General features: G+C 46.7%; 1 protein-coding gene across 1 annotated transcript in view; it reads right to left on the bottom strand.

Moving 5' to 3' along the window:
* LOC137653452 (uncharacterized) overlaps positions 1-16,706 on the bottom strand; it is a 427,638-nt gene extending 410,932 nt beyond the window's left edge. Inside the window, exon 1 of the mRNA XM_068386854.1 lies at positions 16,587-16,706. The gene's annotated coding sequence lies outside the window, so the exon portion shown is untranslated. The remainder of the gene's footprint in view (positions 1-16,586) is intronic.
* Between the last annotated feature and the right edge of the window lie 757 nt (positions 16,707-17,463).

The raw sequence follows: 17,463 nt of genomic DNA, 5'->3' as shown, positions 1-17,463 counted from the left end.
ACTTCTTCATAAGTTCCCGGATGTTGTTCTACAACAGCCATTTTTTTCCCACCTTCACCTTCAGTTTTAAGTTAACCACCATCTCGTAAAGATGTCTCGAAGAGTGAATTTAAGGGAAGCACATCAATCGTTTTCAAAATATAGTGTAAATTCGTTTATGTCGGCAATTGATTATGATGGAAATGATCTCTGTTCAGTGTAAAGCTATTGTTATCCATGTGAAATTAAAAAAATAATAGCGAAATAAATCCTCAAAAGTCCGATTCTGACTTAATTTTCAAGGAAGACCAGCACATTTTCTACTGCAAAGCTTTTGTAATGATTGCCAAGAAAACAAAAATAGAGACGATGTCAATCATAAGGTAAGGAATTAGTTGTGATTAACTTTTTCATAATGGAAGGATTTATTTGTGATTTACTTTATTATAATCTAAGGATTTATTTGTGATTTACTTTTAGCTTGTGACCTGGGAAGGGGGTGTCCGGCTAGCGGTTGTGACCTGGGAAGGTTTATGAACTGGGAACGTTTGTGACCTGGGAAGGGGGTGTCCAGCTAGCGGTTGTGACCTGGGAAGGTTTGTGAACTGGGAACATTTGTGACCTGGGAAGGGGGGTCTGGGGGGCTTGCCACCCGGCAAGGGGTTGTGACCTGGGAACTACTAGGTTGAGTTAGGTGGGTTTGTTAGGTTCTGCCCTTTTACAAATCTCAAAAGTTAAATAATCACGTTTTAGCCTATTTTCAACCATTTACATGAACCATATATTTTTTCAACTGGCTATCTTGTTCTTATTTTGCATTTCTGACCATTATTATTGCTGCAAATCACACGTTTATGATATTTCCCCACCCAAAAAAAACCCGGTTTCCCACTGGGGTCCCCCATAATTGTCTTTACATAAGGGGGTTCAAAAACTCATGAATGGGTGGTTTGCCCCAATAATCATGGTAAGAAATGCATAAAATACAAGATAAGGAGTAGGAAAAATATATGGTTCATGTATTGGGCTAGAAATTAAAGTGTCATATATTTACCCAAATTAAAAATATCGCAGGAGTATAAGATGTAGATAATTTGTGTAGTTTTCCATGGATCTATTATGCATCAAAGAAAATAATTTCTGGAGAAAAAAAGGTTTGTTTTACCATTATTCCTCATTTCTCTAGTATATTTGACCGACCTAGGGTAAACCCCGGGTTCCCACTCGGTTGCCGCACAATATCGGCGGATATATTAGGGTACATCTCACTATTTATATGTAATGAAAAATGTTATTTTTATTAATAAAATAAATTTTTGAATATACTTACCCGATAATCATGTAGCTGTCAACTCCGTTGCCCGACAGAATTCTATGGAGGGATACGCCAGCTATCACAATACTAGAAGGGGGTGTACTTACCAGCGCCACCTGTGGCCAGGTACTCAAGTACTTCTTGTTGACACCTCCTCAATTATTCCTCGGTCCACTGGTTCTCTCTGGGGAGGAAGGGAGGGTCGATTAAATCATGATTATCGGGTAAGTATATTCAAAAATTTATTTTATTAATAAAAATAACATTTTTCAATATTAAACTTACCCGATAATCATGTAGCTGATTCACACCCAGGGAGGTGGGTGAAAACCAGTGTACAAGATTAAAGGATAGCTAAGTATCCCATATTTCATATAACAGTTATCTCAAATAACAATGAAATAATAAGTACCTGGTAAGGAAGTCGAATAGAACCGTTACTCTGCCTCTTTATTTAAAGTTCGTCTTCCTTACTGAGCGCAGCGTTCCTCTTGGAGGCTGAATCAACCCAAAGGTGCCAAAGTACACGGGGTTGCAACCCCTACTAAAGGACCTCTACCAAACCTTTAACCCAGGCGCTTCTCAAGAATGAATAGACCACCCGCCAAATCCAAGGATGCGGAAGGCTTCTTAGCCTACCGTAACAACCATAAAAACAACAATAAAAGTATTCAAGAGAAAGGTTAAAAAAGGTTATGGGATTAAGGGAATGTAGTGGCTGAGCCCTCACCTACTACTGCACTCGCTGCTACGAATGGTCCCAGGGTGTAGCAGTTCTCGTAAAGAGACTGGACATCTTTCAGATAAAATGATGCAAACACTGACTTGCTCCTCCAATAGGTTGCATCCATTATGCTCTGCAGAGAACGGTTTTTATTAAAGGCCATCGAAGTAGCTACGGCTCTTACTTCGTGGGTCCTTACCTTCAGCAATGCAAGGTCTTCCTCCTTTAAGTGAGAATGTGCTTCTCTGATCAGAAGCCTTATATAATACGAAAGCCCATTCTTGGACATGAGTCTCGAGGGTTTCTTGATGGCACACCATAAGGCTTCTGACTGTCCTCGAATAGGTTTAGACCTCTTAAGATAATATTTGAGAGCTCTGACAGGGCAAAGAACTCTCTCTAGTTCGTTACCTACCATGTTGGAGAGGCTAGGTATTTCGAACGATCTAGGCCAAGGACGTGAAGGAAGCTCGTTCTTTGCTAGGAATCCAAGCTGAAAAGAACATGTTGCAGATTCGGTTGTGAAACCAATGTTCTTGCTGAAGGCATGAACCTCACTGACTCTCTTAGCTGTTGCAAGGCAAACGAGAAAAAGAGTCTTGAGGGTAAGGTCCTTGAAGGAAGCTGACTGGAGAGGTTCGAACCTAGATGTCATAAGGAACCTTAAGACTACGTCTAGATTCCAGCCTGGAGTGGAAAGACGACGTTCTTTAGACGTCTCAAAAGACTTGAGAATGTCTTGAAGGTCCTTGTTGGAAGACAGGTCCAAACCTCTGTGGCGGAGAACTGAAGCCAACATACTCCTATATCCTTTAATCGTAGGTGCTGAAAGGGATCTCTCATTCCTAAGATGTAGAAGGAAGTCAGCTATTTGGATCACAGAGGTATTGGTAGAGGATATTGAATTGGCTCTACACCAGCTTCGGAAGACCTCCCACTTAGACTGGTAGACTCTACGAGTGGAAACCCTTCTAGCTCTGGCAATCGCACTGGCTGCCTCCTTCGAAAAGCCTCTAGCTCTAGCGAATCTTTCGACAGTCTGAAGGCAGTCAGCCGAAGAGCGTGGAGGTTTGGGTGCAACCTGTCTACGTGAGGTTGACGTAGAAGGTCCACTCTTAGAGGTAGAGTCCTGGGGAAGTCGACTAGCCATTGAAGTACCTCTGTGAACCATTCTCTTGCAGGCCAAAGGGGAGCAACCAGCGTCAGCCGTGTCCCTTCGTGCGAGACGAATTTCTGCAGAACTTTGTTTATTATCTTGAACGGAGGGAATGCGTACAGGTCGAGATGGGACCAGTTCAGTAGAAAAGCATCCACATGAACTGCTGCAGGGTCTGGAACAGGGGAACAATAAAGCGGAAGTCTCTTGGTTATGGAGGTGGCAAACAGATCTATGGTAGGTTGACCCCACAAGGTCCAAAGTCTGTTGCACACACTCTTGTGGAGGGTCCATTCCGTGGGAATGACCTGATTCCTTCTGCTTAGGCGATCTGCTGAAACGTTCATATCGCCCTGGATGAACCTCGTGACCAGAGTGAGGTTTAGACCTCTTGACCAAATGAGGAGGTCCCTTGCGATCTCGTAAAGGCTCCTCGAATGGGTCCCTCCTTGCTTGGAGATGTAAGCCAAGGCTGTGGTGTTGTCTGAGTTCACCTCCACCACTTTGCCTAGCAGGAGGGACTTGAAGTTCAACAGGGCTAGATGAACTGCTAGCAGCTCCTTGCAGTTGATGTGGAGTAATCCTTGTTCCTCGTTCCACATTCCCGAGCATTCCCGTCCGTCCAAGGTTGCACCCCAGCCCGAGTCCGATGCATCTGAGAAGAGATGAAGATTGGGGGTCTGAATGGCCAATGATAGACCCTCCTTGAGAAGGAGGTTGTGCTTCCACCACAGGAGAGTGGTCTTCATCTCTTGGTTGATAGGGATAGAGACTGCTTCTAGCGTCGAACCCTTGTCCCAATGAGCTGCAAGATGGAATTGAAGAGGGCGGAGGTGGAGTCTTCCTAGCTCGACAAACAGGGCCAGTGATGAGAGGGTCCCTGTGAGACTCATCCACTGTCTCACTGAGCAACTGCTCCTCTTCAGCATGCTCATGATGCACTCTAGGGCTTGGCTTATCCTGGGGGCCGATGGAAAAGCCCGAAAATCCTGACTCCGAATCTCCATTCCCAGGTACACAATGGATTGGGAGGGAATGAGTTGAGACTTCTCTATATTGACTAATAGACCTAGGTCTCTGATTAAGTCTATATTGACTAATAGACCTAGGTCTCTGATTAAGTCTAAAGTCCAATTGAGGTTCTCCAGACAACGACGACTCGTGGAGGCTCTCAACAGCCAGTCGTCTAGGTAGAGGGAGGCTCTGATGTTCGACAAGTGTAGGAATTTTGCTACATTCCTCATCAGATGAGTAAAGACCATAGGAGCTGTGCTTAGGCCAAAACACAGGGCTTGGAATTGATAGACAACCTTTCCGAAAACGAATCTCAGGAAAGGTTGGGAGTCTGGATGAATAGGAACGTGAAAGTATGCATCTTTCAAGTCCAACGAGACCATCCAGTCCTCCTGTCTGACCGCTGCTAAGACCGACTTGGTCGTCTCCATCGTGAACGTCTGCTTGGTGACATACTCGTTGAGAGCGCTGACGTCCAGCACCGGTCTCCAACCTCCTGTCTTCTTGGCCACAAGAAAGAGACGGTTGTAGAAGCCCGGGGATTGATGGTCCCGGACTATAACCACTGCCTTCTTCTGCACAAGAAGCGACACCTCCTGTTGCAATGCTAGCCTCTTGTCCTCTTCTTTGTAGTTGGGAGAGAGGTTGATGGGCGATGTGGTCAGAGGTGGTTTGAGGCAGAATGGAATCCTGTAACCGTTCCTCAGCCAACTGACAGACTGTGCGTCTGCACCTCTCTTCTCCCAGGCTCGCCAGAAGATCTTGAGTCTGGCTCCTACTGTTGTCTGGAGAAACGGAGAGTCAGTTTTTTCCTTTAGATGTCCTGGATCCTTTCCTAGACTTGCTCCTGTGAGAGTCTGGACGGGAGTTTCCTCGGCTGGGGGCTCTACCACGAAAGGGCGGTATGAACCTCGTAGCAGGGGTATCAGCCACTGGGGAGCGATAAGTCTTGGGGACTGAGGTGGCAACCTTAGACTTACGAGCCGATGAGGCTACAAGATCGTGCGTATCCTTTTGTATCAGGGCAGCAGACAAGTCCTTAACTAGCTCTTCGGGAAAGAGGAACTTCGAGAGCGGAGCAAAAAGGAGTTGTGACCGTTGGCAAGGTGTAATGCTGGCGGAAAGGAAGGTACACAGTTGTTCCCTTTTCTTCAACACCCCTGATACAAACATCGACGCTAGCTCACCCGATCCATCTCTGATGGCCTTATCCGTGCAGGACATCAATAGCATGGCAGAATCTTTGTCCGCAGGAGAGGTTTTCTTGCTGAGGGCCCCCAGGCACCAGTCGAGAAAATTGAACATTTCAAATGCTCTGAACATCCCTTTCAGTAAGTGATCCAGGTCTGAGAAGGTCCAACAAACCTTCGAGCGCCTCATAGCAGTTCTCCGAGGCGAGTCTACCAGACTTGAGAAGTCAGCCTGGGCAGAGGCAGGTACTCCCAAGCCTGGTGCTTCCCCTGTGGCATACCAAACGCTCGCTTTCGAAGTGAGCTTCGTTGGAGGGAACATGAAGGAAGTCTTGCCAAGGTGTTGTTTAGACTGCAGCCACTCCCCTAAGATCCTTAAAGCCCTCTTAGAGGATCTAGCTAGGACAAGCTTAGTATAGGTGGACTTAGCTTGTTGTACGCCCAGCGAAAACTCAGATGGCGGAGAGCGGGGAATAGCAGAGACAAAGTGGTCTGGGTAAATCTCCCTGAGTAGAGCCAAGACCTTACGAAAATCAATAGACTGTGGAGAAAGCTTGGATTCGTCCACGTCTGATGAGGGATCAAGGTGTGCCTCCTCATCATCCGACACCTCATCACCAGAGTGTAGCGAAGAGATCGGACAAGAATGCTGAACCGCAGAGTCAGAACGGGTAGGAACAATAACAGTGGTTTCCTCTTCCAGTAACTGTTGAGGGAAAACCTGAGGCTCAGACTGCAAAGGCTGAACAACAGACGAAGCAGAAGGAAGGCGCATGGGTGGAGGAGGTTGACTCCTAGCAAGAGAGGTTGAACCCAAGGATTGCGCTTGCTGAGCGGAGGACGGAGGCGGAGTAGCACGTTCCTGTTCCTGTGATATGAGCGGAGCATGATGAGGTTGAGGCTGCGCAGAACAAGGTAAAGTTCTCGCAAGCTGAGGCTCCTGAGGCGCAAGTCCAGGGTGTAGAGGAGCTTGCCTTGAGGAGGGTTGAGCTCGCTGCAGCGATGGCTGAGCAGACTGACTCATGGACGGGAGAGGTTGTTGTACCTCAACCGAGAGTTGCACCACTGGTGGAGCAGCAAGGGGAGGCGGAGGAAGAGTGGAATAATCCTCCTGATCCCAAAGTAAAGGTTGCCTTAAAGAAGGCTGAGGCTGAACACCACTGGGAACAGCGAACTCAGAAAGTGGCTCAACATCGTACGCCTGGCAGATGGTGCTGCGACCAGGCGGAGCGAGCGCAGGCGGGGCGAGCGCAGGCGGAGCGAGAACAGGCGGAGGGAGTGTAGGCGGAGGCGGAGGTGCAACACTCTCAGCCCGACACTCACGCATCAAGTCCGAAAGCTGTGCTTGCATGGACTGAAGCAGAGTCCACTTGGGATCGGCAGAAACGATAGTAGACTGAGGTAAAGCCTTAACAGTCGAGCTCTGTTGTGGCAGAACCTTACTCCTCTTGGGCGGAGTACAGTCGACAGATGACTGAGGCGAGTCAGAGCTGAGCCAATGACTGCAACCTGGCTGAGCACTCGCGGACTGGACTCTACGTTTAAGCGGTCTCGAGACCTGAGACCAACGTTTCTTCCCTAACAGTTGATCAGCGGACGAGATAAAGACGGGCTCAATCGTCTGCAGGTGGGAGTGACGGTCTTTGGAAGACACGCCCGCAACCACCGAGGATAGTTCTGTGCGCCTAACAAGGCCTGCCGAACCCTTATGCCCTTCGACATTGCTTCTCCCCTGGGCTTGGGAGCTTGCAAGAGGTCCCGGACTGGGAGGACGACTGGCTCGCACAGAAAAATCCTCACGCACCACACTGGCACTAACACTAGCACTTGGCACTGCACTGACACTAGCACTCGTCACAGCACTGGCACTAACTCCACCCACTGCACTCTTGACCTTCAGTTCTTTAACTTCGGCCATCAGAGACTTATGGTCACTTACCACTGACTCTACTTTATCGCCTAAAGCCTGAATAGCACGCAAAACAACTGACATATCAGGCGGAGGGCACACAGTAGGTTCGGGGGTAGCCACTACAGGGGTAGGAAAAGGTAGGGGATTATGAGGTGAGGAAAACAGTGAAGAGTGAGAAGAACTCCTCCTAACTCTACCTCTCTCTAACTTAGTTGAATATTTCAAAAGACGGACAAATTCCAATTCCGAAAGTCCGGCGCATTCCTCACATCGATTTTCTAACTGACAGGGCCTGTCCCTACAGTCAGAACAAGCGGTGTGAGGATCTACCGAGGCCTTCGGAATACGCCTATTGCAAGACCTACATCGTCTATGGGAGGGGGCTTGCGAAATGTCAGACATCTTGAATCCAAAGAGTTAGCCAAAGGGGGTTCCAAAAACAAGCAAAAAATCGTTAACCGTTAATCAGGACTATATAAAAGCTATCTAGCTAATATAAGAAGGTTTCCAGTAAAGCGACAGCCGTTAATCTGAGAGAATACTTCACCAAATATCCGTGAATAAACTCGAAGACCATAAGCGTATCCCAGAACGTCTTGCCGGAAGCACGACAGAGGAATAATTGAGGAGGTGTCAACAAGAAGTACTTGAGTACCTGGCCACAGGTGGCGCTGGTAAGTACACCCCCTTCTAGTATTGTGATAGCTGGCGTATCCCTCCATAGAATTCTGTCGGGCAACGGAGTTGACAGCTACATGATTATCGGGTAAGTTTAATATTGAAAATGTAATTTTCGAAGAAAACGGGAGTTTCCCTTTAGGGAAAAGTTTTGGTATTATGTTATTTTTATTAATAAAATAAATTTTTGAATATACTTACCCGATAATCATGTAGCTGTCAACTCCGTTGCCCGACAGAATTCTATGGAGGGATACGCCAGCTATCACAATACTAGAAGGGGGTGTACTTACCAGCGCCACCTGTGGCCAGGTACTCAATCATTTGTTGTTGACACCTCCTCAATTATTCCTCGGTCCACTGGTTCTCTCTGGGGAGGAAAGGGAGGGTCGATTAAATCATGATTATCGGGTAAGTATATTCAAAAATTTATTTTATTAATAAAAATAACATTTTTCAATATTAAACTTACCCGATAATCATGTAGCTGATTCACACCCAGGGAGGTGGGTGAAAACCAGTGTACAAGATTAAAGGATAGCTAAGTATCCCATATTTCATATAACAGTTATCTCAAATAACAATGAAATAATAAGTACCTGGTAAGGAAGTCGAATAGAACCGTTACTCTGCCTCTTTATTTAAAGCTCGTCTTCCTTACTGAGCGCAGCGTTCCTCTTGGAGGCTGAATCAACCCAAAGGTGCCAAAGTACACGGGGTTGCAACCCCTAATAAAGGACCTCTACCAAACCTTTAACCCAGGCGCTTCTCAAGAATGAATAGACCACCCGCCAAATCCAAGGATGCGGAAGGCTTCTTAGCCTACCGTAACAACCATAAAAAACAACAATAAAAGTATTCAAGAGAAAGGTTAAAAAAGGTTATGGGATTAAGGGAATGTAGTGGCTGAGCCCTCACCTACTACTGCACTCGCTGCTACGAATGGTCCCAGGGTGTAGCAGTTCTCGTAAAGAGACTGGACATCTTTCAGATAAAATGATGCAAACACTGACTTGCTCCTCCAATAGGTTGCATCCATTATGCTCTGCAGAGAACGGTTTTTATTAAAGGCCAACGAAGTAGCTACAGCTCTTACTTCGTGGGTCCTTACCTTCAGCAATGCAAGGTCTTCCTCCTTTAAGTGAGAATGTGCTTCTCTGATCAGAAGCCTTATATAGTACGAAAGCCCTTTCTTGGACATGGGTCTCGAGGGTTTCTTGATGGCACACCATAAGGCTTCTGACTGTCCTCGAATAGGTTTAGACCTCTTCAGATAATATTTGAGAGCTCTGACAGGGCAAAGAACTCTCTCTAGTTCGTTACCTACCATGTTGGAGAGGCTAGGTATTTCGAACGATCTAGGCCAAGGACGTGAAGGAAGCTCGTTCTTTGCTAGGAATCCAAGCTGAAAAGAACATGTTGCAGATTCGGTTGTGAAACCAATGTTCTTGCTGAAGGCATGAACCTCACTGAATCTCTTAGCTGTTGCAAGGCAAACGAGAAAAGCAGTCTTGAGGGTAAGATCCTTGAAGGAAGCTGACTGGAGAGGTTCGAACCTAGATGTCATAAGGAACCTTAAGACTACGTCTAGATTCCAGCCTGGAGTGGAAAGACGACGTTCTTTAGACGTCTCAAAAGACTTGAGAATGTCTTGAAGGTCCTTGTTGGAAGACAGGTCCAAACCCCTGTGGCGGAGAACTGAGGCCAACATGCTCCTATATCCTTTAATCGTAGGTGTTGAAAGGGATCTCTCATTCCTAAGATGTAGAAGGAAGTCAGCTATTTGGATCACAGAGGTATTGGTAGAGGAAATTGAATTGGCTCTACACCAGCTTCGGAAGACCTCCCACTTAGACTGGTAGACTCTACGAGTGGAAACTCTTCTAGCTCTGGCCATCGCACTGGCTGCCTCCTTCGAAAAGCCTCTAGCTCTAGCGAATCTTTCGACAGTCTGAAGGCAGTCAGCCGAAGAGCGTGGAGGTTTGGATGCAACCTGTCTACGTGTGGTTGACGTAGAAGGTCCACTCTTAGAGGTAGAGTCCTGGGGAAGTCGACTAGCCATTGAAGTACCTCTGTGTACCATTCTCTTGCAGGCCAAAGGGGAGCAACCAGCGTCAGCCGTGTCCCTTCGTGCGAGACGAATTTCTGCAGAACTTTGTTTATTATCTTGAACGGAGGGAATGCGTACAGGTCGAGATGGGACCAGTTCAGAAGAAAAGCATCCACATGAACCGCTGCAGGGTCTGGAACAGGGGAACAATAAAGCGGAAGTCTCTTGGTTATGGAGGTGGCAAACAGATCTATGGTAGGTTGACCCCACAAGGTCCAAAGTCTGTTGCACACACTCTTGTGGAGGGTCCATTCCGTGGGAATGACCTGATTCCTTCTGCTGAGGCGATCCGCTGAAACATTCATATCGCCCTGGATGAACCTCGTGACCAGAGTGAGGTTTAGACCTCTTGACCAAATGAGGAGGTCCCTTGCGATCTCGTAAAGGCTCCTCGAATGGGTCCCTCCTTGCTTGGAGATGTAAGCCAAGGCTGTGGTGTTGTCTGAATTCACCTCCACCACTTTGCCTAGCAGGAGGGACTTGAAGTTCAACAGGGCTAGATGAACTGCTAACAGTTCCTTGCAGTTGATGTGGAGTAATCCTTGTTCCTTGTTCCATACTCCTGAGCATTCCCGTCCTTCCAAGGTCGCACCCCAGCCCGAGTCCGATGCATCTGAGAAGAGATGAAGATTGGGGGTCTGGATGGCCAATGATAGACCCTCCTTGAGAAGGAGATTGTGCTTCCACCACAGGAGAGTGGTCTTCATCTCTTGGTTGATAGGGATAGAGACTGCTTCTAGAGTCGAGCCCTTGTCCCAATGAGCAGCAAGATGGAATTGAAGAGGGTGGAGGTGGAGTCTTCCTAGCTCGACAAACAGGGCCAGTGATGAGAGGGTCCCTGTGAGACTCATCCACTGTCTCACTGAGCAATTGCTCCTCTTCAGCATGCTCATGATGCACTCTAGGGCTTGGTTTATCCTGGGGGCCGATGGAAAAGCCCGAAAACCCTGACTCTGAATCCCCATTCCCAGGTACACAATGGATTGGGAGGGAATGAGTTGAGATTTCTCTATATTGACTAATAGACCTAGGTCTCTGATTAAGTCTAAAGTCCAATTGAGGTTCTCCAGACAACGACGACTCGTGGAGGCTCTCAACAGCCAGTCGTCTAGGTAGAGGGAGGCTCTGATGTTCGATAAGTGTAGGAATTTCGCTACATTCCTCATCAGATGAGTAAAGACCATAGGAGCTGTGCTTAGGCCAAAACACAGGGCTTGGAACTGATAGACAACCTTTCCGAAAACGAATCTCAGGAAAGGTTGGGAGTCTGGATGAATGGGAACGTGAAAGTATGCATCTTTCAAGTCCAACGAGACCATCCAGTCCTCCTGTCTGACCGCTGCTAAGACCGACTTGGTCGTCTCCATCGTGAACGTCTGCTTGGTGACATACTCGTTGAGAGAGCTGACGTCCAGCACCGGTCTCCAACCTCCTGTCTTCTTGGCCACAAGAAAGAGACGGTTGTAGAAGCCCGGGGATTGATGGTCCCGGACTATAACCACTGCCTTCTTCTGCACAAGTAGCGACACCTCCTGTTGCAATGCTAGCCTCTTGTCCTCTTCTTTGTAGTTGGGAGAGAGGTTGATGGGCGATGTGGTCAGAGGTGGTTTGAGGCAGAATGGAATCCTGTAACCGCACCTCAGCCAACTGACAGACTGTGCGTCTGCACCTCTCTTCTCCCAGGCTCGCCAGAAGATCTTGAGTCTGGCTCCTACTGTTGTCTGGAGAATCTGAGAGTCAGTTCTTTCCCTTAGATGTCCTGGATCCTTTCCTAGACTTGCTCCTGTGAGAGTCTGGACGGGAGCTTCCTCGGCTGGGGGCTCTACCACGAAAGGGCGGTATGAACCTCGAAGCCGGGGTATCAGCCACTGGGGAGCGATAAGTCTTGGGGACTGAGGTGGCAACCTTAGACTTACGAGCCGATGAGGCTACAAGATCGTGCGTGTCCTTTTGTATCAGGGCAGCAGACAAGTCCTTAACTAGCTCCTCGGGAAAGAGGAACTTTGAGAGTGGAGCAAAAAGGAGTTGTGACCGTTGGCAAGGTGTAATGCTGGCGGAAAGGAAGGTACACAGTTGTTCCCTTTTCTTCAACACCCCTGATACAAATAACGACGCTAGCTCACCCGATCCATCTCTGATGGCCTTATCCATGCAGGACATTATTAGCATGGCAGAATCTTTGTCCGCAGGAGAGGTTTTCTTGCTGAGGGCTCCCAGGCACCAGTCGAGAAAGTTGAACATTTCAAATGCTCTGAACAACCCTTTCAGAAAATGATCCAGGTCTGAGAAGGTCCAACAAACCTTCGAGCGTCTCATAGCAGTTCTCCGAGGCGAGTCCACCAGACTTGAGAAGTCAGCCTGGGCAGAGGCAGGTACTCCTAAGCCTGGTGCTTCCCCTGTGGCATACCAAACGCAACCTTTCGAAACGAGCTTCGTTGGAGGGAACATGAAGGAAGTCTTGCCAAGGTGTTGTTTAGACTGCAGCCACTCCCCTAAGATCCTTAAAGCCCTCTTGGAGGATCTAGCTAGGACAAGCTTAGTATAGTTGGACTTAGCTTGTTGTACGCCCAGCGAAAACTCAGATGGTGGAGAGCGGGGAATAGCAGAGACGAAGTGGTCTGGGTAAATCTCCCTGAGTAGAGCCAAGACCTTACGAAAATCAATCGACAATGGAGAAAGCTTAGATTCGTCCACGTCTGATGAGGGATCAAGGTGTGCCTCCTCATCATCCGACACCTCATCAGCAGAGGGAAGCGAAGCGATCGGACCAGAATGCTGAACCGCAGAGTCAGAACGGGTAGGAACAATAACAGTGGTTTCCTCTTCCAGTAACTGTTGAGGGAAAACCTGAGGCTCAGACTGCAAAGGCTGAACAAGAGACGAAGCAGAAGGCAGGCGCATGGGTGAAGGAGGTTGACTCCTAGCAAGAGAGGTTGAACCCAAGGATTGTACAAGCTGAGCGGAGGACGGAGGCGGAGTAGTCCGTTCCTGTTCCTGTGAGATGAGCGGAGCATGATGAGGTTGAGGCTGCGCAGAACAAGGTAAAGTTCTCGCAAGCTGAGGCTCCTGAGGCGCAAGTCCAGGGTGTAGAGGAGCTTGCCTTGAGGAGGGTTGAGCTCGCTGCAGCGATGGCTGAGCAGACAGACTCACGGAGGGGAGAGGTTGTTGTACCCCAACCGAGAGTTGCACCACTGGTGGAGCAGCAAGGGGAGGCGGAGGAAGAGTGGAATAACTCTCCTGATCCCAAAGCAAAGGTTGCCTTAAAGAAGGCTGAGGCTGAACACCACTGGGAACAGCGAACTCCGAAAGTGGCTCAACATCGTACGCCTGGCAGATGGTGCTGCGACCAGGCGGAGCAAGTGCAGGCGGGGCGAGCACAGGCGGAGGGAGTGTAGGCGGAGGAGGAGGTGCAACACTCTCAGCCCGACACTCACGCATCAAGTCCGAAAGCTGAGCTTGCATGGACTGAAGCAGGGTCCACTTGGGATCGGCAGAAACTATAACAGACTGAGGTAAAGTCACAGTCGGGCTCTGTTTTGGCAGAACCTTACTCCTCTTGGGCGGAGTACAGTCGACAGATGACTGAGGCGAGTCAGAGCTGAGCCAATGACTGCAACCTGGCTGAGCACTCGCGGACTGGACTCTACGTTTAAGCGGTCTCGAGACCTGAGACCAACGTTTCTTTCCTGCTAGTTGATCAGCGGACGAGAATAAGACGGGCTCAATCGTCTGCAGGTGGGAGTGACGGTCTAAGGAAGACACGCCCGCAACCACCGAGGATAGTTCTGTGCGCCTAACAAGGCCTGTCGAACCCTTAAGCCCTTCGACATTGCTTCTCCCCTGGGCATGGGAGCTTGCAAGAGGTCCCGGACTGGGAGGACGACTGGCTCGCACAGAAAAATCCTCACGCACCACACTGGCACCACTAGCACTTGGCACTGCACCGACACTAGCACTCGTCACAGCACTGGCACTAATTCCACCCACTGCACTCTTGACCTTCAGTTCTTTAACTTCGGCCATCAGAGACTTATGGTCACTTACCACTGATTCTACTTTATCGCCTAAAGCCTGAATAGCACGCAAAACAACTGACATATCAGGCGGAGGGCACACAGTAGGTTCGGGGGTAGCCACTACAGGGGTAGGAAAAGGTAGGGGATCATGAGGTGAGGAAAACATAGAAGAGTGAGAAGAACTTCTCCTAACTCTACCTCTCTCTAACTTAGATGAATATTTTAAAAGACGGACAAATTCCAATTCCGAAAGTCCGGCGCATTCCTCACATCGATTTTCTAATAGACAGGGCCTGTCCCTACAGTCAGAACAAGCGGTGTGAGGATCTACCGAGGCCTTCGGAATACGCCTATTGCAAGACCTACATCGTCTATGGGAGGGGGCTTGCGAAACGTCAGACATCTTGTTTCAAAGAGTTAGTCAAAGGGTGATCCAAAAACAAGCAAAATTCGTTAATAGTTATATCAGTATTATATAAAAGCTATCTAGCTAATATAAGAAGGATTCCAGTAAAGCGACAGCCGTTAATCTGAGAGAATACTTCACCAAATATCCGTGAATAAACTCGAAGACCATAAGCGTATCCCAGAACGTCTAGCCGGAAGCACGACAGAGGAATAATTGAGGAGGTGTCAACAACAAATGATTGAGTACCTGGCCACAGGTGGCGCTGGTAAGTACACCCCCTTCTAGTATTGTGATAGCTGGCGTATCCCTCCATAGAATTCTGTCGGGCAACGGAGTTGACAGCTACATGATTATCGGGTAAGTTTAATATTGAAAAATTACAGTTTCAACCATTATGGGAAATCTATTATATTAATATTTTTCCCGAGTAAAGCAAGTCTTTTGTAGTATTTCTGTATAATATTATCTGTCGCAAATGCCTAGTTCTTTATATAACGACCATCAAACTCACGCTACTCATGTCTTCCTCCCAGATTTTTTCTAAGTCTGTTGTTATTGTTGACTGTGTCTTGTTTTTGCTCAAATGAGCCCTGTAACCACTATAATCCGCAGACAAACTAGTCCACTATGAAGTCTTACACGTTTGGCCAATCACAGCGCCTATCCACTATGACGTCATACATGTTTGGCCAATCACAGAGCGACAATACAACAGCGCGACAATACTTTATCTCACCCAGTCATTTCATTTCGTTCTTAGACATGGAGGCCATACCAAGCACGTCATCTCATGTTGCACAAGAAGTTGAAATTCCATCTTCTTGTCCTGACTGTTTCCTAACTTACAATGAATTTGTTGTAACTTATTCGGGGAATATTGAAAAACTAGTGGATTTGTGCCAGAGACACAATTTAATTTTACAAAATAAAAATTGTCCTGCATGTCAAGGAACCTTCGCAATGGCTTCACGTTTTCCTCAAAGCACCAGCACATCTTTATGAACCAACAGTTTAAGGTAAGCTTCATTAATTTTTAGAGTATATTATAATGGTGATAGTATAACGATGTATACAGCAGTACCATCACTTTGGATTTGGTTTAATGGATGTGTTAGGTAGTGGCCGTAAGGGGGGGGGGTCGCAGGGGCTAGGCCTAGGTAGGGGTACAGGGCCCTAGGTTAGGTGGTTATATTAGGTTTGGTAGTGTCCCGAAAATCACTGTGGCCTTAAGGGGGGCTCGCAGGGGGGGCGGAGCCCCCGGTAGGACTAGGTAGGGGTACAGGGCCCCTAGGCTAGGTTAGGTGGGTTTATTAGGTTCAGTAGTGCCCTGAAAATCACTGTGGCCTTAAGGGGGGGTCGGGGGGTCACAGGCGCCCCCCCCCACCCCGGTAGAGCTAGGTAGGGGTATAGGGGGAGGGGTGGTGGAAGGATAAGTATTCATTTATAGCAAATATCATTTGACATCCCCCCCCACCCAAAACCCCAGTTCCCACCTGGTGTCCCCCATAATTGTTGGGATGAAGTAGGGTCTTTCTGCATTACAACATAATATGAGACAAAAACAATAAGAACATGGTTACAAACACTGATTTTTCTGGAAAAACTTTTTGTTTTAACTCTAATTACATAGTAAATCTCTAAATCGGATGGTTTGCGGTCAAAATAAACGTTAAATCCGTTGGAACTACAATATTTCTGATGCAACAAATATATTTATATTCCAGTTTCCCCATAATGGTTGAAACTGTAATTTTACTAATTTTTTTTTTTTTATAAAAAAAGGGAGTATTGTACTACCCAGAACTATAATAATACCTTCTCTCACCTAGCCTAACATAATTCACCAAGCACTTACCTGCATGGGGGGAGGGAGTTTGCCTTCATGACCATCCCCCAAACAGCCTACTGGTACAGTGGATATCTATTAGTCACCAAAAGTACACATATGGATTTTAAACTAACCCTCTGAGCCAGGTACCTATCTAATAGGGGGTGGGAGCTTCACAACACCTGGACCTTTCCACGTAACCTAATTTAACTTTATCCTTGTTTCCTTCCCTTTCAGGATTAACACAAACCTTACCTTCAGTTGGGGCTAGGATGAAGAGAGAGAAAGAGAGAGAGAGCACACATCTGTTTGTCTTCAGGTAAATCCTATATTTGCTATTTCTTGAATATATTTTTCGATCAGGGAGTTCCACAGTACCACTTGCCATTACAAACTGACGAAGAAGAAGCGTTTCTTGGATTGCATTCGTCGACTAATAAAACTTCCTATCTAAAGGCTAACAAGTAACAGAACAGCGAAGAACATGTTAAAATAGTCGTGAATGAAATATAAGAAACATCTGGGAACCATAGTTATTAAATAAATAAATTTACAATTGACTAAAAATGATTAGTGTATTGATATGTAAAGAACAGCTCACATTAATCAAAACAGCGCGTTAATGGACATTAGAATAGAGAAGTCATAGATATAATTGAAATAGAGCAATGATCTTCACAATGTTGCTCTGTAAATGCTTAAAACTTAGAACAAAAACTTGATAATTTCTTGAGGAAAGTAATAATTCCGATTTGGCCAGAAATTACAGTATCATATATTAACCTATATTTATTTCCCCACTGTTATTCATGAAAACCTTTATTTCTCAGTTGCTTCCTCATTATTGCTTGAGCCAATGGAAAGGGGTCGTTAGATTAATTTATTTTTCTGATAGAGAAGAATATAAAGATTGTTATTAATTTTCACATAACATCAACGTTTGCGTAAATTTACCAAACTAGGTCTAGTCAGTCTTCATATCTGTTGTCTTTTTTTTTTAGCCCAGCTATTTCTGGTTTTCCAGTTATTGAATAGTGAGAATGATATATTGTAAGATACAGAACTATGGTTTTCCTGTTATATGTCGTTGCTATTAGCTTTTCCATTAAAATTTCTTGTAATTCATCTTACC

Source organism: Palaemon carinicauda, chromosome 14 (assembly GCF_036898095.1).
Source record: "Palaemon carinicauda isolate YSFRI2023 chromosome 14, ASM3689809v2, whole genome shotgun sequence".
Taxonomy (NCBI): Eukaryota; Metazoa; Arthropoda; class Malacostraca; order Decapoda; family Palaemonidae; genus Palaemon; species Palaemon carinicauda.
This window is presented reverse-complemented; position numbering and strand designations above follow the sequence as displayed.